Source organism: Protomyctophum bolini (genome assembly GCF_963924005.1).
Source record: "Protomyctophum bolini genome assembly, chromosome: 8".
Taxonomy (NCBI): Eukaryota; Metazoa; Chordata; class Actinopteri; order Myctophiformes; family Myctophidae; genus Protomyctophum; species Protomyctophum bolini.
The window spans coordinates 46,952,795-46,972,629 of NC_137869.1; the positions used below are offsets into that span (position 1 = coordinate 46,952,795).

At 43.7% G+C, this 19,835-nt stretch overlaps 1 long non-coding RNA gene across 1 annotated transcript; it reads right to left on the minus strand.

The window, feature by feature from the left end:
• Positions 1–7,154: 7,154 nt before the first annotated feature.
• On the minus strand, positions 7,155–8,246 carry LOC308319631. Its single transcript, XR_013964475.1, has 6 exons — positions 8,167–8,246; positions 8,002–8,066; positions 7,824–7,905; positions 7,657–7,735; positions 7,503–7,570; positions 7,155–7,324 (listed from the first exon to the last, which is right to left on the minus strand). It is a non-coding gene; the product is annotated as an uncharacterized lncRNA (long non-coding RNA).
• Between the last annotated feature and the right edge of the window lie 11,589 nt (positions 8,247–19,835).

Consider the following 19,835-nt stretch of genomic DNA (forward strand, 5'->3'; position numbering starts at 1 on the left):
AAGTAGTAAAAGTGCTTAAGACGCCACTTGGGCTATATGATATCATCCAATCCCAATTAAGTATAAAAACTATAGCAGCATAGACTTGAATTCAAAAGTATAAAAACTATAGCAGCATAGACTTGAATTCAAAATATAAAAAAAAGATAAAAAGAACAGCGGTTCACAGTATGAGGCCCAATCTGTAATGGAACATAAACCTTGATTAGCCTCCAATTGACCATATAGCTAAAGTGCTTTCCTGGTTGTACTCAGAATCAGATTCTGACTACAACACTGATGTAGCCAAACAGTTATACAGTAATTAATAAAGTGCATTAAATGTACTTTGCACTGCTGCTTATGCAAACTAGCCCATACCCTGTTAAGATGGTCAGGGACTCCAGGTGGTCGATACAACAGTGTGTTTGGCTCGGTCGGGACACCGTCTGTGTAATATAAACATATAATGAGGACTCAGTTTCATTCATAAGACAAAGACTGCTATACTGTCGCAATATGGGCGCAAGCCTACCTCTAGACTCAGTGTGCAGGCTTACACACGCACATACGTTAGGCAGGCTCCTGTCAGTGTATTTCTTTCGGATCACCGTCTGTGCAACAAACACATCACAAACATCATGAGGACTCGCACCATAACAGCGAAACTGCTATACTGTTGCAATACGGACGCAAGCCTACCTCAAGACTGTTGTGTAAACACACAGGGACACACACATTAGCCAGGCTCTCGTTCGCCGCTTGCCTCTGCGTCTAACTGCGTCTAACAACGAGACAAGGGTTTGCATAAATAAACGGGAAGGCAGTTCAACATGAATTAAAGGCTTGTTTGTGCTGTTGCGATATGAAGCAAGCCTACCTTGGTTTCTCTGAATTATACACCCAGGCTGACAGGGCTGTCACTAACTGCGAGCTCCACAGTTTCTGACGAAGAAAAAGAAACATAAATAAATAACTAAATAAAGGTTGTTGACATATCAACCTAGGGACAGGTAACCCTATAGTAGTAAAACCAAGAGCTTACCTCGATGCTACGAGCACAAACAAACGCCACACAGCCTGACTGGAACAGGAAAGATCCTGGGTAAAACACCTCCTATTCCCTATGCCTGTCCAGCTACCTTATATGCTGAGCTGAGGGGGGTGGTGCTATGACACCTATTGGTTCAGTCCCACTGATTACATTCGCCCCCCCAAAGTTGAATCGGCGTCCCGACGATATGGCCCCTGAGAAGCAGGCCCCCATATTGTGCTGGTGACATACTGTTTGACGGTATGGCAGCCGGTGAGGGTTGGGGTGGCAACCAGCATTACGTCGACTGCTACGGCGCAGACCAGGGGAAGGTGGCGATATATGTTCTTCTGAGCCTTCAATGGATCCCGGGCTACTTCCCTGGTCTTGTCCCGGATGCAGTGGGCTCCCTTGATCCTCCGGTTCGGGTGTTCGTATGCCTGGATCTCTTCTCACATCATCCTCCAGAACCATAACGATCGATTCCTCCGAGTCACTTAGGGCATGATCTGGAGTTGTACGGTCCGGAGTGACAGGTACTGGATTTACCGGTTGGACATCAGGTCCCTCCCTCTCTGGTGCACTCCGCAGCTCTGTTCGGTGTAGTCGCAAGGCCGGGCCATCCTGGTGGACAGGGGCGATGGTATATACCATCCCCTGGTCATGGGATCTGTCCACCACCCGATAAAGGCAGGAATGCCAGCGGTCTTGGATTTTGTTCCTCCCTCTCACCTGGTGATTCCTCTTGTAGACGAACTGGCCCACTTCTAAACCAGGACTAGTCACCTGCTGGTTATGTCGTCGGTTCCGTTGCTCTGCTTTGTCATGGAGTTGTTGCCGTACGTGGTCGTACACTGTCCTTAGGGACTCTTGATGCTTTCGTACCCATTCCTCTGGGGGCTCCTCACCTGGGTCTTCGTCAACCCCAAGGAGAAAATCGACAGGGAGCTGGGGTTCGCGGCCAAACATGATATAGTGGGGAGCTAAACCAGTAGTGTGATGCGCAGTAGTATTGTAAGAGTAGGTTAGTTGGGACAGGTGCTGAGGCCAGCGTCTTTTTTGCTCTGGTGGTAGAGTACGGAGGAGGTCGTGGAGCGTCCTATTGAACCGCTCGCACTGGCCATTTCCCTCAGGATGGTATGGGGTCGTCCTGGTCTTTTTGATGCCGTAGGTGGCACACAGCTGCTTTATTATTTTGCTTTCAAAGTTTCGGCCTTGGTCCGAATGAATACGGCTGGGGGCCCCGAACAGGTGGAACCAGTGTTTCACCAATATATCTGCCACAGTGCTCGCCCGCTGGTCTCTTGTTGGGATTGCCTGTGTAAACTTGGAGAAAACATCTGTGATCACTAGAACATTTTCTCGTCCATCACTGGCTGGTTCTAGTAGAGTAAAATCCATAGCTAGTAGCTCGTTAGGTCGAGATGCCTGGAGGCTGCCTCTGTATGCCCTTATTCTAGGGCCTTCCTTTGCTAGGATGCATCTCCCGCAGTTACGGCACCACTTTTCAATGTCCTTTGACATACCTGGCCAGTAGCCCCGATCCCGTGTCAATTGTAAGGTGCGGTCTACCCCCTGGTGTCCATGGCCATCGTGCACACTCTGGAAAACCTTTTCCCTCAGACACTGGGGTAATAGTATTTGGAAAAGTTCTTTACCCCCACCTGGAGGGTAGATCTTTCGGTACAGGACCCCTTCCCTCTCCACCAGGCGTCCCCACTGGCGAAGCAGCTCTCTGCTCTCTTGGCTCAGCTGTTCACGCTCTTCCCGGCCAGGGTTCCGCCCTTCACGCCAGTATTTCTCCACCGGGCCAATGACTGGATCTTGCTTCTGTAGCAATGACAATTCCAACAGTGACAAACTAGGCATGGCAGCCATCTCACGAATGTGAGTTTCATGGGAGACAGGCGAGGCAGGCTGAGAGTGGTGTAAAGCCGCCGGAACTTCCACCCCAGGGGTGAACCGGTCCAGATACTGTCTCGATAAAGCATCAGCATTGCCATTACTACGACCTGGACGATATTCCAAGGTGTAGTCGAAGGAAGCCAATTGGGAAGCCCATCGCTGCTCCAGTGCTCCCAGCTTAGCGGTTTGGAGGTGTCGGAGGGGGTTGTTGTCGGTGTAGATCGTTACTTTATTGCCCAAGAGATATTCTCTACATTTTTCTGTAACGGCCCATTTAAGGGCAAGGAACTCAAGCTTCATGGAGCTGTAGTTCTCCATGTTTCTCTCAGTTGGTTTAAGGCCTCGACTAGCAAAGGCTATCGGCCTGCGCTTCCCGTCATGGTCTTGAGAAAGAACTGCCCCCAAACCACCATGGCTGGCGTCGGTCTCAAGGATGAAGGGCTTCTGAAAGTCGGCATAAGCTAGGACTGGGGCTGTCGTCAAGCCTTCTCTCAGCGCCATGAATGCCTGTTCACAGTGTTCGTCCCAGAAGGTGGACAAGGGGGTTTTAGGGGTCTTACCCTTTTTGTTGGGTCCACTCACACGTGCCACCAGGTGATGGAGAGGGGCTGCTAGCTTGGCGAAATTCTCCACAAACCTTCTATAATAGGAGGCGAAGCCCAGGAAGGATCGTAGTTCAGCCAAATGCGAAGGCCGCCTCCACTCACGCACTGCAGCTAACTTGTCTGGGTCTGTGGCTACCCCCTCTTCAGAGACAACATGGCCAAGATACTTGACTTTCTTTTGGAAGAAGTGGCATTTGGATAGCTTTGCCTTCAGACCTTGTTGATCGAGACGGGAAAAGACCTCTTCTAGACGTTGCAAGTGTTGTGGTACTGTAGAAGAGTACACAATGATGTCATCAAGATACAACAAGACTGATTGGAAACGCTGGTTGCCAAACATGCGCTCCATTAAGCGTTGAAAAGTCCCAGGTGCATTACATAAGCCAAAAGGCATTCGGTTAAACTCAAATAGGCCAAAGGGGGTACAGAATGCCGTTTTAGCCCGATCTGCTTCGGCCATCGGTACTTGGTTGTAGCCACTGGCTAGATCTAGTGTGGAGAACCACTTGGCTCCCGTTAAGGCATCAAGGGACTCTTCGATCCTTGGAAGTGGATATGCATCTTTCCGGGTCTTCGCGTTCAGCTGCCTGTAGTCAACGCACATGCGTATGCCCCCATCCTTCTTAGCCACCAGCACAATAGGGGATGAATACGGGCTGCAACTCTCTCTGACCACTTGACTTTCAAGTAACTGTTTAATGTGTGCCCTGACTGCCTCATACTGCGAGGGGGGAATGCGGCGATAAGGTTGACGGACGGGTGCGTCGTCTAAGAGTGGGATCTCATGTGTAATGAGGTTGGTACATCCTAAATCGCCCTCACTTTTAGCAAATACATGCTTGTATTTAGTCAATAGGCGCTTTGCATCAATCTTATCTTCAGGTAAGAGGCCCGGAAAGTCAAGCTGTTCAATGTCAATGGAAGCCTTACTGCTCATCTCTACCGCCTGTACTGAAACATACGCTGTACATTCTTGGGTGGATGCATCGATGGACAGGTCTATGCAAGGGGTATTACCCGCTACAATATCTCCACCCTCTATAACCTGTACAGTTCCTATCACTCTGCGGGGCACTAGCCATACATCAGACTGACCTACATTAGTGACGGGGGCATAGAGGGTACCTTTCTCAGCGTGGACTAGGGCAGGAGAGACAAGCAAGCCCTCTGGGAGACCAACATCCAATGGCCCAAGGGGTTCGAGCAAAAACGCCATAGATGGAACCTGGGGACAAGTAACGGGGACCATTAACAGTGTTCCAGCTGTAACACATATGGGGCGTTTGCCTTGTACCCTGACTTTAAAGGCAGAGGATGAACTTACTATTGCTTCTATTTTCTCACATTGGCGAAAGGCCAGCTTCCACGCCACTGCAGCAGACTGTACAGCAGAGCTCTGGAATAAGTTGGTGCCATGTTGTGCAAATAGTTCACGGTAACAGTCAATGATGATATTCATGCCCAGTATACCAGGGGTGGCTTTCTTTCGACTGGTTAGAACACCATCAGGTGGGTCTTTCACAATTAATATACCCATACTAGGCAGACATGTGCCAAGCACTTTCACATCAAGCTCAATGTAGCCCAAATACGGTATGTCTAACCCATTAGCTGCCTTGAGACCAAGCCACTTACAATCGCGCAGTTCATGTTTAGACAAGTGTGCAAAATGTTCATGGAAACAGCTTTCTGTAATGGTGGTAACCATGGAGCCAGTGTCCAGCAGACAAGGAACCTCCACTCCGCCCATGGGCACCACCACTACCGAGCAAGGCCCAATTAACTTGCGGATTATCTCTTGGTGTTCAATATGTGAGTCGGAAAAACCCCCTTCCAGCGTTTGACTCTGCACACGGGAAGGTTCTAGTTTTCCGCCGGTGTAATCTGTGCAGCAGTAGTGCTAGCCTGTGAGGGCGGGGTGCCTTGAGTACAATAACGAGCGATGTGGCCTGGCTGCGCACACTTAAGACATATGGGTCGGCCATCAGGGGCACGCTGGTATCTATTAACGCTGGAGAACGATCTGCCTCTACCTGCACCCATATTAGAATTTAGAGCCTGTGTGATCTTATCCAATTGAGCTTGTTGCTTAACAAACATGTGTTTTAACTCTTCATATTCCGATTTACCAACGCCAACTGCTTCACTAGTTGCAGTGGCCTGAGCTTCACAAGTTTGTGGAATGGGGCGTACATACTTTTCTCTTGAAGGCTGACCCTCATCGACCCATCGGATCGCCTCTTTGCGAATGTCAAGTAGAGACAGTTCTCCATTTTGCCTCACCAATGTCTTTAGTTCTCTGCGCAGCATATGGTCTCTCACATTTTCACAGAACTGGTCTCGCAGCAAAATCTGTGAATTGGACATAGCGTTACACAATTGCACTTTTTCCATTAAAGTCATAAGAGCGTGGGAGAAATCCTGCAATGATTCTCCCTCTTTCTGTTTTCTCTCAAAGAATTTTTGTTGCAAAGACACATAGGATTTTGAACAACCATAGAACTCCTGTAGTATTGTAATAATCTGCTCAGAATCCTCCCTTACCCCTTGAGCTCTAAATTTAATTTCAGTACGAGCAGCACCTTCCAAATGGTCGTACACAAACAAGGCTTTGTCAATTGTGGACATGTGCCTTGCCCTCAAACAACCCTCCACCTCCTCCACCCACTCGTCCACAGTTAAGGCCCCAGAAAGTGAAGACCCTGAGAATTTGGAGCATTTTCTCTCCCTAGGGAGGTAAACAGTCTGTTCTCTTCTCTGTGGGGGTGGGGGTGTAGGTGCATTGTTTGCAGTGTCAGATGTTTGGTCTGACACAGAGAGTCTCTCAGTTTGACTGTTCGACAGTCTTCGATTTTCAGCTCGGAGCTGAGCCATCTCCTCCCGTAGGCTCTGGAGCTCTTCCTCCATAGCGACTGCAGTCCCAGGGAGAGCGACCAGAGGATTGATTCGTGATGAAAAGGTTGACTGCCAACCGCTGTTCTTTAAAAAAATAAAATAAAACCTGCTATGCTGCTACTAACAAATGCCAATACAATGTACAACTCTCCAACCGACCAACAATAAGCCCTGCCGACTACGCCAATTGTAACCAAGTGGAGTCGCTAAGTACTCCTAATGTCACAGTAATACTACGCCACTCCCAATTACAGGGTGGGAGACCCGGAATACCAAGGTAAGTGTTCAGTTTGAGTGAACAATAACTGTCGGTTGCTTCATAGAGTATAACTTTATTCTTAGAATGTACAAAGTATTGACATTTCCTTTAAAAACATACATGTATTCACAGTATTGACATCTCCTTTAAAAACGTATATTCACTATCTACAGAGATACCAATAGGGGGTTATCAAGTCGTTCACTACACAGATAAGGAATTGGATCGATTGCACTAATTTACACTCATTTCCTAGGTCCATAAACACAAGATTGAGCACTGCAACATAAGCACGCTATCACTCTGAGCCAAATATGGTTGGCATTAAAAACACTGCAAATCAATAAGAAAGGCTAAAAGAACACTGCACTGTAAAAGGGACAGTAGTCCACGAGTGAAACTATGCAATATAATCCTGAAACCAATATATCCGTCGTTGGCGATTAACTAGTTAACTCTTTGGTTAAAGTAGTAAAAGTGCTTAAGACGCCACTTGGGCTATATGATATCATCCAATCCCAATTAAGTATAAAAACTATAGCAGCATAGACTTGAATTCAAAAGTATAAAAACTATAGCAGCATAGACTTGAATTCAAAATATAAAAAAAAGATAAAAAGAACAGCGGTTCACAGTATGAGGCCCAATCTGTAATGGAACATAAACCTTGATTAGCCTCCAATTGACCATATAGCTAAAGTGCTTTCCTGGTTGTACTCAGAATCAGATTCTGACTACAACACTGATGTAGCCAAACAGTTATACAGTAATTAATAAAGTGCATTAAATGTACTTTGCACTGCTGCTTATGCAAACTAGCCCATACCCTGTTAAGATGGTCAGGGACTCCAGGTGGTCGATACAACAGTGTGTTTGGCTCGGTCGGGACACCGTCTGTGTAATATAAACATATAATGAGGACTCAGTTTCATTCATAAGACAAAGACTGCTATACTGTCGCAATATGGGCGCAAGCCTACCTCTAGACTCAGTGTGCAGGCTTACACACGCACATACGTTAGGCAGGCTCCTGTCAGTGTATTTCTTTCGGATCACCGTCTGTGCAACAAACACATCACAAACATCATGAGGACTCGCACCATAACAGCGAAACTGCTATACTGTTGCAATACGGACGCAAGCCTACCTCAAGACTGTTGTGTAAACACACAGGGACACACACATTAGCCAGGCTCTCGTTCGCCGCTTGCCTCTGCGTCTAACTGCGTCTAACAACGAGACAAGGGTTTGCATAAATAAACGGGAAGGCAGTTCAACATGAATTAAAGGCTTGTTTGTGCTGTTGCGATATGAAGCAAGCCTACCTTGGTTTCTCTGAATTATACACCCAGGCTGACAGGGCTGTCACTAACTGCGAGCTCCACAGTTTCTGACGAAGAAAAAGAAACATAAATAAATAACTAAATAAAGGTTGTTGACATATCAACCTAGGGACAGGTAACCCTATAGTAGTAAAACCAAGAGCTTACCTCGATGCTACGAGCACAAACAAACGCCACACAGCCTGACTGGAACAGGAAAGATCCTGGGTAAAACACCTCCTATTCCCTATGCCTGTCCAGCTACCTTATATGCTGAGCTGAGGGGGGTGGTGCTATGACACCTATTGGTTCAGTCCCACTGATTACACTTGATTCAATTTGATTATTCTTTTTATCTGGTGTATAGGCAACATTGTTTTGCAATATCACAATGAAAGAATAACTTTATGCCTACAAATTCAATAAATTATGATGAAATGTAAAAGAAAAGGAAAACCTCTCAGCCCTATTCATATTTCTTTGTCGCCACGGGAGGAGGGCATGTGTCACTTAAGCTTTTAAACACTTTAACTTTATTTTAACCTTAAACTGAAAAAATTTAAGAGAGGCGCTGGAGCCACAAAGGGAACATGAGAAAGAAATAAAGGGAAGCTCCGATCTGCGCACAATCAATGTATTTATTTGTCTACTGACCTTCTTCAGGCAACCTTAAGCTGTTGAAAATAGCACTATGAGCTTGTAGATCTATTTAAAACGTACACCTTATGACAGTGGTTCTCAAAGTGGGTTAAGCAGCAATTTTTTACAAAATATTTTCCTATTAAAACATTAGAGACCACCCCACGTCCGAAACTGTAGAGAAATGAGTTACCATGTGGGGGTCCCTCTACTAATACAGTTAATATGTGACCGTGGTCAAAGAATAGTACCACTGATATAGAAATAAGACATTTGTAGAATATGGTCTCAGGTCTATAATTACTGCACTGAATGGTTATTTGTTGGGTGTTTGGGTGTGTTTGGAGAGTGGAGTGCATGTGTCCTGGTGGCTTGTGTGAAGGATGCTGTCGTCCGGTTGACTGTCTGTTAAAACAGATTAAATGTTACAACATAATCATCAATCTTATTTTTCCCACCATGTCATAACTGTCGAGTGTAGTGGTTGAGGGTTGAAACACTCTAAGAAGGTTGGGGACCACCTGATATAAAAGTGGATTATAATTTATATCGCATCTTTGATGTATTTACAAACTGCTTACAAATTCCTGTATACTCAAAGTAATGCGTTTAATACTTACTCTCTTTGTCACAAAAGCCATAAGGGTGGTCACCATGAGTGGTGCTGGTTGCTTGGGTGAAGATGTGGAACGCAACCTACAGATGGTGGACACAACAGGCCAAATTTAATTTTCTGTTGCGACAATGTACAGTAGTGTATTGTGGACACATACATGCAGTGTATTACAACTTACCCTCTCCATTCAGGTCCTTCACTGGCACCAAAGGCTGCAGCAGAAGGTCGAGGGATGTTGCACCTGAAAGAGATAATTTCATATTTGTTAATAAAATAGTTGCCATGTAAACTCATTCTTTCTCTATCCAAAAGCTGGTTTGGCCTGTAGCTGATGTTCTTCAGAATTACCACAGTTGGATACTGTGGTAAATGTAAGTCCACCTTAGCCCTGAGACAAGCAGAAGAAAGATACGTGAGCAACAATACATGTAATAGTTTAATTCAGATGACAACACTTTGAACATACGTGAACAAATTTACCTGTGTACCACAATGTCTGATCATGTCATCTCAAGCAATACAAAATAATACATAATTCATCATAACTCATTACTCATTACTGACGCATTACTGATGGTACAACACTGGGAGTGTGTCCTGTTTAACCATTACTGACCTGTAAGACTGGATACTGAGAAAGATTACCACAGTGTACATCACCGCGAGGTGGGAACAGAGCGGCATTCCGACGCATCGCCGTTCCGACTCCCCCCCATTTCGACACACCCCCATTCCGACGCACCCCCATTCCGACGCACCCCCATTCCGACCCAACACACAACCCCGCCTCCCCCAGCCCCCACCAAGCACTCCACCCTCCGAAACGGCGTCCGAAACGTAGGCTACACAATCACCCCCCCCCCCCCCCCCCTCCGGAATTTAAACACCGCCAACGCACAGGGAAAGGCGCACGTGTGTGTGTGCGCGCGCGCGCGTGCCAATTCTCACCTTTGTCGAAGCATAGGCCTATTAATCCGACCATTTTATTACATTAAATAAAGATCTGTCTCTGTTCATCTGTCCATGAAATCAAACGGCACGGTCAGGATGTCATGTGACATGACAGCGCACGAGAGAGAAAATAATAATAATTGACTGCATACGTATAGGCTATAATGAGTCCAGGCATCCCTGCAGGACACCCGCACCCTCCGGGCGTTCACTCCATTTGCTCGTGCGTACATGTGTGCGTGTCGTGTGTGTGTCAAAGTCAAAAGTTTTTTTATTTAAATACAGGTCATATTTCTATCCTTTTATTAAATACAAATAAACTTATACATGATGTACATCTGTCTCGCCTGTTATTACTTATTCTTGCTTTGTCTGCCATCTGGAATAGAGAGATTCAGTTTTTTTCCGGAACCGGTGGGGAATGTAATTATGTAAAGGGAGGCTGCCTTGCGCACAGCGAGAGAGCGAGAAGCTGAATAATTCCGGGAAAGTGCCTTCTTCTATGATTGATACTTTGATAGGACAGCCCACTTAATTTCATATATTCCCACTGTAGGCTGCATGTCAATTTTTGAACAGTGTAGGCTCTATCGTTTAATGTTGTCTCATACACATATAAAAAATCTGAACTGGCTGTAATTCTTTGCTTCTTAGCAAAACTGAACTTGTATGCATAATTACATGCTGGACATATCTGTTGCGTGTGTGACTGTGTGTGTGTCTTCAATTATGTGCCCACATCACCACGTCATTGCAACATAGGTAGGCCTATAGTAAATTTGACTTGCGCACCAGAAGGGAAACAAAGAAAAAGATGACCAAAGACGGTGAAAAGTGGAAGCGCTCTGAAAAGCGCTATGAAAATCTAAAAAAAAGAAAAAAAAATCTGGAAAATGAAATAAAAATAAATAAATCTGAATGAAGTTATCTTTAATTACATTATTATAAGTAATACTATTAGAGTTGTACTATTACTCGAACGAAAATAAAAGCTTCGGGGGGGGAGGGGGAGATGCAATGCAAATGAAAGACATATACTGTGTATCCCTATTCCCTGACATAATTTTATAGCTAAACGGACAGAATTCTATTTTATTTGAATGATGAAACCCAGCTGCCATTAATAGTTGGAAATTGTAATTGCGGAAATTGCGGAAATGGTGGAAATGGAAATTGTGGAAATTGCGGAAATTGCGGAAATGTGGAAATGCGGAAATGGAAATTGCGGAAATTGCGGAAATGGTAATTGCGGAAATGGTTTAAATGGAAATTGCGGAAATGAAAATTGAGGAAATTGCGGAAATGGAAATTGCGGAAATTGCGGAAATGGTAATTGCGGAAATTGCGGAAGTTGCTCTTCACTTATAGCTATCTATTTTCAGGTAGATTGTTTTATTTTACTCAGTCAGCCATATCACTACTCATTTTTTTTCATGAAAAAGTTCATAGCTGGGTAATCTATTTTCAGGCAAATTGTGTTTATTGTATTTTATTTTACTCAGCCATAACAATTTATTTTCTGTTAACCAACTTGCTGGCTGGCAGGCAGGCAGACAGCTACTCATAGACAGGCAGACAGACAGACAGCTACTCATGGAGAATTGGACAGGCAGGCAGTCAGACAGACAGCTACTCATAGACAGGCAGACAGACAGCTACTCATGGACAATTGGACAGGCAGGCAGACAGCTACTCATGGACAATTGGACAGGCAGGAAGGCAGACAGCTACTCATAGACAGACAGACAGGTACTCATGGACAATTGGACAGGCAGGAAGGCAGACAGCTACTCATAGACAGACAGACAGCTACTCATAGGCAATTGGGCAGGCAGGCAGACAGCTACTCATAGACAGACAGACAGCTACTCATGGACAATTGGACAGGCAGGAAGGCTGACAGCTACTCATAGACAGGCAGGCAGACAGCTACTCATAGACAGGCAGACAGTAAGACAGCTACTCATTGACAGACAGACAAATAACTACTCATGGACAGACAGACAGACAGACAGACAGACAGACAGACAGACAGACAGGCAGGCAGGCAGGCAGGCAGGCAGCCAGGCAGCTACTCATGGACAATTAGGCAGGCAGGCAGACAGCTACTCATAGACAGGCAGACAGACAGCTAGTCAGCTACTCATGGACAATTAGGCAGGCAGGCAGACAGCTACTCATAGACAGGCAGGCAGACAGCTACTCATAGACAGGCAGACAGTAAGACAGCTACTCATTGACAGACAGACAAATAACTACTCATGGACAGACAGACAGACAGGCAGGCAGGCAGGCAGGCAAAGAGTTAATGTCGTAATTTTATCTACTGGCCCCTGGCCCCTTGCCATTTTTGTAATGTGGCCCACAGGTAAATCTATTTGAGTATCCCTGCCTTAGAGGCTATACGTTGCAACAGGCATAAGCCCGCGCGGCCCTCAACACAGGGCACGTTCGGAAATAGCGCACAGTGCGCACTGTGCAATGCAAACTAATAGGCGAGTGATTGGCTTTTGAGTCCAATCTGTAAATTAATTTGGTGTCTGACAAACTGTATTTCTTGAAGTGGTTCTGAAGGTATATCTAGGTTAAGGTTAATGGTGTCCGCTATCATCAATGTGTACTGCACTGTACAGTCCATATATTTGATCTTTATTAACCTATAGCCTACTGAATGTCAGTCTCCAGGTTTTCTTCAGATTGTGTACACTGATTTACTAATTATTATGACACATGTAGGCCTATACTGCACATTATGAAATCCACTTATGTTGAGATTCCTCTCTGAGCAGCTTTAAGCTGCATGGCTGTTGGTTTGTTCGTTCCTACTAAGTAACGAATTTTGCTTATTCATACAGTACCCTCTACAAGCCAGCACATTTCAATGTTTTAAGTTAACATGCTGGAAAAAATAACAGATTTACAAGCTATCGACACATAGGCCTATATATGTACAGATTCGAATGTTAGCTTTTTTTTTTTTGTATGCGCCGCCGCGCAAAGTTATGCCGTATAATGCATTGCAGAATGCAGCTACATTCACGTCTTGTGGTCTGCACCATGGGTGGATATATAAGCGTTGTTCAAAAACGTTTGTATGGTTGTCGACAAGTCCTGCAAAGGAGCGATGCACTTCACTATTCTACCACAGTGGGCTATGCAATAAGTCTCTCTCTAGTCATGGGCTTTAAAGCGAGCTGGGCAGTGCGTGTCTGTGATCTGTTAGAGTGAGAGAGAGTTCAAATCGTGTCCTCCTTTTTTCCATTAGAATCAGTCCTAAAAGAGAGACCGGGTTCGCACTCTGTGTGTGTGTGTGTGTGTGTGTGTGTGTGTGTGTGTGTGTGTGTGTGTGTGTGTGTGTGTGTGTGTGCATGTGTGTGTGTTTGGCAGTGAAGTAATTTTCCATAGAAATAGCATATTCTGTCAGTATCGATCAATTTGTTCACATATATTTGGTTCAAAGTCCTGTGTGAACTAAACGGACCAAAATGCAACATATTTAAACATTTTGGTCTCTGATCCGGACCTTCTAAGCGAACTTTTGGGTGTGGAAGATAGGCTTAAGGCTGCGCATTAGATACTACTCACAAGTAAGATAACATGAAAATATTGGATTAGTAGCCTATTCACAAGGAAGATTGAAAATAACAACAATAACAAGAATCATAGCCTAGGCCTATATAACAACAACAACAACTAATAATACAAATAATAATAAGATGATGACAACAATGATGATGATGATGATGACAATGTTTATAATACAATATATGTGACAAGCATTATATTATTGCGTTTTAATATTCCCACTGCAGGGCAACACGTAGGCCTACGTGACTGCTTTGAGGTTACGCAGCATGCAGGCTATATAATATCTTATCGATCATTGAAGAAGACTCGCTGTCCGGCAATCATACTCTGTCATCAGTATAATAATAATAATAATAATAATAATAATAATAATAATAATAATAATAATATAATAATAATAATAATAATAATAATAATAATAATAATAATAATAATAATAATAATAGAGATAGAGTCTGTCCGTCAGACAGACATCTCGACCGTACGGAAAAAAGGCCGCCTCCCCACGCACATGCACGGAGTGGGGTGGTGAGGGGGCTGGATTGATGTACGTATCGGAGGCGGGGGGGGGGGGGGGGGTCGGAGTGGAGAAACCCCGCCATTCCGATCAATAGGGTTCGGAATAGCGATGTGTTTAATCGTCGGAGTGGCGGGGTCTTAACCAAAGGGGAGAAACCCCGCCATTCCGATCAATAGAAGTCAATGATCGGAATGGCGATGCGTCGGAATGCCGGTGTGTAACCCCGCAACTTGATGGCTGACACTCAGACATGCCTGCTGTACGCCTGTAAGAGACGAGAGAAGTGTGAGTGTGTGTCTGTCTGTTTGATTGATTGAAATATTTATTAACAGTTTGCAGAATTACAGTACAATTCAAGCACAACTCGATACAAAGACTTAACTGTGAGTGGACGACCCAATAAAGCATTATACTTGTTTACAAGAGGGTCCATGGTCCACCTTGTTCAATTCATCAAAACATTTAGAGACGTACAAATAGACACTTATATAAAGCCAAAGAATAGAACGGGAATTCATCATAAAGGAGGTCTCTTCTGCCCTCACCACACATTGTGTGGCTATGCAGCGAGCTAAACATATTTCCATAAAAAGTCAGTCAGAGAGGAGTGGATCTTGTTTGACCAATCTTTTATATAGAAGATCTTTTTGTAAAACTGTGACAAAAGACAGAAAAAAGAGCATTTGTAAATGTCCCATAAAATTACACAATTCACATAATCACAGAACTCCAAATACACAGCTCTTTCAATGAAACTTAACATTTACAAATGTATTCGGAAAAGTACTTACAATCTTTGGCTCTTTAAGCACAAACAAAAAACCTAACTGTCAAATGAAGCTGGCTTCTCATACTGAGCTGAATTCACACTGAGTGAGCCTAAACTCCCTGCACTGCAGCAGATTATGCCTTGATTGCTCACTCAATAGGCAGCACCTGGATTAATTAACAGGAGGAACTCTGTGCAGAAAACAAGAAACAAAATATATTGGCCTGCCCATAAAGGGTGCTAAAACACTGAGGCCAGAACAAGGTCAAAAAGGAAAAGAAACATATACAGTGAGGGGAGAAAGGGGTGGGTGTTTAAGAACTGGACATATCATTTTGTTACACATATCCATAGGATTGAATTAAAATGCTTTTTATTGTAGAATATTGAATGCACGGGTGCTAACCCGCACACGTGCTCAATCCTAACATTCGTGGCCCTGGGGTGAGAACTTTATATTTTAAATATGAACGTTTATGTACACGTTCACTTTGTAAAAATGTAACAATTAAGTCTCGCCATGACTCGTGAAGAACGAGCGGCGTTATGAGAAACCAAACATTAAAACATTTGGTCCAATAGTGCTGGTATAGTGTGGGTAGTATGGGGCTTTGTCATGTCTTACCTTATCAAACTGTATTTATCCGTAAAATCGATTACAAAAATAGAAGTTGTTGTCGCTGCATATAGAAGTTGTTGTCACTGCATGGTGCGTCTCGGCGCCGTGACGCAGTGACTGGGGGGCGTCGCCATTTACTCAAACCCGCAACGAAAACCATGCCAGCCTCGGTCGGAGATAGACCACGAATAAAGACCACGGCTGTAAACGGCTGTTTTAATCCACTAATAAATTCATTATTAATCATTAATGTGTCAAATCGAAAAAAGACCTCCATATAATTATGGTCCATGCCTGTGTGAAAAGTGGGAGTGATTGGTGCAGCCAATGATGAGATAACGCTCTGTCAGTGACATTCATTCAGACATTCAGACAGACAGACATTCAGACATTCGCTGAATTATAGTATGATGATGATGATGATATATATATATATTATTGATTGACTCTTATTGTGAAGTGACAAACCCAGACCGGAAGTGCTTGTTGACTACTGTGTATATAACCAGGTGTGAATAAATCTGCTTAGGGACGTGTGTCGTACTGATCCAGCAACACTACATGCCTCCTGGTGTGTTATTTATTTACTTCAGTGTTATTTCTCCGTCTAGTATTTCTTCACTCCTTATATTTCTGGTACAACACGCTAAGACAGCTGTGAAACTCAACATGGACCCTCTTGTAAACAAGTGTAATGCTTTATTAGGTCGTCCACTTAACAGTTTTTGTATTGAGCTGTGCTTGAAATGTAGCCTACTGTAATTCTGATGTCAATCAATCAATCAATCAATCAATCAATCAATCATAATAATCTCATTCAGTGGCAGTTACACATCTCCTCCACCAGGGGGTGGAGTATTTTAATTTGCACATTAAAACTATAAATTAAGCATTTAAACGATGCTATAAGACACACATTATGTTTTTGTGTAAAAATAAGTCATAAGTAATGTTTCTGTGTAAAGATAAGTAATTAAAAAGTTATCTAAATGGATAAATGCTATTCACTGGAGTGCATGGACTTTATAAAGTGGACACTGGACAAAAATCCCTTCTATGTTTCGACTAGTGTGAAATACGCACATGTCCGGGGAGGTGTAAAAGGTGTAAAAAAAAATATTGGCATGAGGTCAGAAATGCACCCTTATTGGTTATTTTTGTTTGTGATAGATGTATTGACTTGCTCCTTTTTTCCCTACCCTTTAGATTGCATTAAAGGTCGTATAACATCAGATGTGTGTTAATGTCCAATGTAAATGTTGCCAACACATTTTCTGTTTTTATTATATTGATGTTTTTATGTTCAACTGTATGTGCCATACTCAAGAATGTACTGTAACACAATCACATGCACAAACTTTTTGTTCTATCCTGGATGCCTTTTTTAATTCAACATTGGCGTTGCAACCATACAATTGTTCAGTAAACAAAACAAAAAAAGACAAATGGACAATTAAATCAAGGTATTTAAGGAATGCATACTGTAGCCCCACAATAGTTCTCTTAATCACGTTTCATAAATAACTGCTTCTGAAAGACACTGAAAACATAAATAAAACTGAACATAACAAATTACATCAGTCAATAAATATATTCAAGAAATAAATACATTCTTAAATTTACATCAGTCAATAAATATATTCACGAAATAAACTACATTCATAAATTAAATAAAGTGCTGTAATCATTTGAAACCCACTAAATCAAGTCTGAGACCAGGCTCTGAAATTAGTTTGTACATATTTCTTTTTGTTGGGGAATAGCCAAATCATACAAAATTGTTTAAAAAAAAAAGCCACTGCTCATCTGCCGAAAGATTTTAGTGAGGTGCTGGAGACACAAAAGTAAAATGAAAAAATAAAGGGAGGCGCCGCACAAGTCATAAAACAGGGTTTTGCGTGTTTTTTTTTTGCCCTTGAAACCCCCCTCAAGGAACTCTGAGGGTCCCCGGGACCCCACTTTGATCACCAACGTGCTCCTCCACACTCATTGGTTGGATAATGGAGGAGATGCATGGCGTCCACCATGCAGCCTATACTGAGCTGAGACATCACATCACTGGGATGAGGAGGAGGAGGTCGGAGACGAGTGGGAAGGAGAGGAAGAGGAGGGGGTAGGAGACGAGTGGGAAGGAGAGGGGGAAGAAGAGGAAGAGGAGGGGGTAGGAGACGAGTGGGAAGGAGAGGGGGAAGGAGAGGAAGAGGAGGGGGTAGGAGACGAGTGGGAAGGAGAGGGGGAAGGAGAGGAAGAGGAGGGGGTAGGAGACGAGTGGGAAGGAGAGGAGGAAGGAGAAGAAGAAGAGGGGGTAGGAGAGGAGGTGAGGAGGGAGAGGAGAGAGGGAGTAGGAGAGGAGACGGTGGTGGAGGGATGGGAGGAAGACCTGGAAAAGGCGTCCCTGCGTGCAGACCTGTCATGAAAAACAAACACGGACACAATGAAGTGCAAAGGTTTAAGGATATATATTTGAATATATATCCTCACTTTTCTGCCCTCACTTTTTAAGACCTCAATCAAATTGTCGTATGGGGCACGCACGTGTGCACACATACACACACACACACACACAAAGCTGCAAGGCTTTGTGTACACATACGGATTTGTGTGTGCACACACACAAACACACACACACACACACACACAAAGCTGAGCATAGGGGGGGGCTAGCGACCCTCAAAAATAAGACAAATTAACGTGGTATAGATTGACCGTCTTACTCAAACGCGGTGATCTTGCGTCGCACCCACGGAGCGCTCAACTGACTGCAGAACATTCCTTTCTCCGTCTGAAAACTGCAAGAAAAGAAAAACTGTTTAGATAGATGGATGGATGGATGCAGACAGACAGACAGACAGACAGACAGACAGACAGACAGACAGACAGACAGACAGACAGACAGACAGACAGACAGACAGTAGATAGATAGATATACTCACATGACAGCTGTGACACACGGAAGGCTCTTCCTCTGGACCAGGTATCCTAAGATGGGTTCCGTTATCTCCTGTCGGCTCACTTTAGTACAGCAGGATGACAGCTTCTCAACTGTATAGAGGAAACAACACATGAACACACGTTGTGGTCAAACTGGTCATTTGCTCTGGTCCAGATACTAGTCATTTAATCGATTACCACTGTAATGCTAACGCCACAGCTCTATTGGACTGCAGGGCATACAGTTGTCAAACTGAAACTATAGCTAAAACTATAACAAAAATCATAGAGAAAATGTCTGCTATTATTTCCACTATTTCCGGACCCCTGACTATACTCCCGTTACCTCTAAAAATTAAACAAAAATAATAATAAATAACATAAGGGGGGCGAAAAATACACTAAACATTTTAACAGAACAAACCTGCTTCAAAAAAGACTCAAAACTGAACTGAAATGGAAAACAAAACAAAGTAAACAAAGAAATGTATACCGTACAGTACTACAAACAAATACAACTCACCACCAGCTGAGCCCATGTCGACCAGGGTCACCAGCAGTAGGACTACACACATCACAGAAGACTTAGACGCCATTGTTTTAGTCGTCGATATACGGCTTAGTGTGAAAAGAATAAAAAACAAAAACCAAGTAACAATAAAGTAAATTAATAAATAGGTGAATTCAATATCTTTATCCTCTGTCCAGCCCAGTGATCTGACAAGCTTGATGAGTCTCTGATATTTAAGGCGTTGAAAAGCAGAAGTTCAACCTCCAAATTAGTCATTTCTCTCTCTCTCTCTCTCTCTCTCTCTCTCTCTTCAAATGTATGACTGGCTGCATAGTGGGGAAGTTTCTTGCAGTGTGACCGACAGATATTGGCCAACAGGAAACACTTTCATCAGCGTCTTATCTTCCATTCTAAAGTGTGAGGTCGTTATAATGTTGTTTCCATGACGTGACACGTACTGCACGGTCCTTTGGGTTTCCCGGGGATTCTCCACTACTGACGTGACGTGAACGTTGTCTGAGGCCCGGAAAATGTTACATGGATTCTTAGAAATCACACTGGTGCGAAGTGAGGAGCGACCAGATTTTTGGGGGTATGTTGATGTTCTCATATTGTCCATATACACTTGGCTGCCACGATCATAATTTACACAAAACCAACATTAAAGTCCATAGACTACATGCTCAATGAGCT